Source organism: Amphimedon queenslandica, unplaced genomic scaffold, assembly GCF_000090795.2.
Source record: "Amphimedon queenslandica unplaced genomic scaffold, v1.1 AMPQUscaffold_3091_Cont24910, whole genome shotgun sequence".
Classification (NCBI taxonomy): Eukaryota; Metazoa; Porifera; class Demospongiae; order Haplosclerida; family Niphatidae; genus Amphimedon; species Amphimedon queenslandica.
The window spans coordinates 1-1,370 of NW_003556577.1; the positions used below are offsets into that span (position 1 = coordinate 1).

At 38.5% G+C, this 1,370-nt stretch overlaps 1 long non-coding RNA gene across 2 annotated transcripts; it reads right to left on the reverse strand.

The window, feature by feature from the left end:
• Window positions 1-282: 282 nt before the first annotated feature.
• On the reverse strand, window positions 283-826 carry LOC109593034 (uncharacterized). 2 transcript variants are annotated; one of them, XR_002190697.1, is made up of 3 exons: window positions 811-826; window positions 580-693; window positions 283-535 (listed from the first exon to the last, which is right to left on the reverse strand). It is a non-coding gene; the product is annotated as an uncharacterized LOC109593034 (long non-coding RNA). The 2 variants fall into 2 exon arrangements; XR_002190696.1 differs by lacking the exon at window positions 811-826 and having other exon boundaries at window positions 580-759.
• Window positions 827-1,370: the final 544 nt, after the last annotated feature.

Consider the following 1,370-nt stretch of genomic DNA (forward strand, 5'->3'; position numbering starts at 1 on the left):
ACTGCTTCCATTGGATGCAGCCAGTGTTTTGGACACAGTAAATTTTTAGTCATAATTACTGGCAGAAACATTGACAACGGGACTACAAAAGGAATGATAACCACTCTTGATCTAATGGTTATAGTGTATGACGTTTTAAATCTTTACCTGGCATTAAAAACATCATTTTTAATATTAAAAAGAGTCAATGGTCTATTGACCGATTTCATACAATCAGTTTTTAATTTTATCAAGTCTCTGTGCAATTTCTTAAGGATAAGTATCATACTTCTTTCTTTTCCCTTTTTGTTTTTGCCTGTAAACGAATAAAAGGAATTTTGAGCACAAAATATGTAATACCAACACAAATATGGAATACTTAAACTCCTTGAATAGTTATTGGTTTCTTTATCCCACCAACAACACTCAAATGTAGGAAACACACTTAGTTGAAGTAGTTTTCACTGAGTGCCAGCATAGATAGTCGCCGGGCAGCAGGCTACACACTTGCACAGCAGGCTACAGTGAGGTCCAGATTCCTCATACATCCAAGTAACTACACAAGCGTCATCATTGGAAGCAATCACAACAAAAACTAACCATTACAACTTTTTCAATAATCTCACTGGCCGGGTTTCTTGTCTTCAAGGACTTTCTCTTTAAATCGCCATCTTGTTAGGGCGGGGTCCTTTGAGATCACGTGAGGAAATGATCCTAGGAAAATTGATTGAAAAATCGATTACAAAATCGATGTATTAATGAGGCGATGCGCTTCGCGCATCGCAAACAACTTTCTTTAATGTTTATAAATCTTTTTTATTTTTGTCGCACTTGGCCTTCCATAGTCCTGCACTGGATCAGAATACAGCAACATCCTGTAATTATGTGTCTCCTACTGGTTACCGAGTTCAAGTTGGTCATGCGAATCTTGGTATTTCTGGTTCCAAGAAGACTGTTTTTGAGCACAGGTTTGTCATATATCGTGGGTTTACGTAAGAGTTTGGAGGATCTTACAATACTCAGGTACTTGACATTGCTGATCCGCAGTATAAGTATCTTAATGGAAGGTCACTCAATTCAAATGGCATAACAAATGCTGGCTTTAGCACCTGCTCTTATTCCCAGGCTCAAATGTTTGTTACTGCTTGGACCAGAAAGTACAATGTTATCTTTAACAATTGCCAACATTTTGCTGATGCAATGGTTCGATATCTTCAGGGAGGTTGTGGCCAGTCTTCTCTTCCAAGACAGAATACTAACAATACTAACAATACAGAAGTCATATTGAATGAAATTAACGGGATACTGTCCAACTGTTCGCTTGTTTGCTGCAGCTCTTCAGCAGCTGGTACCGGCCCCTCACCTTCAGTTTATTTTGCTGGACTTGTTGC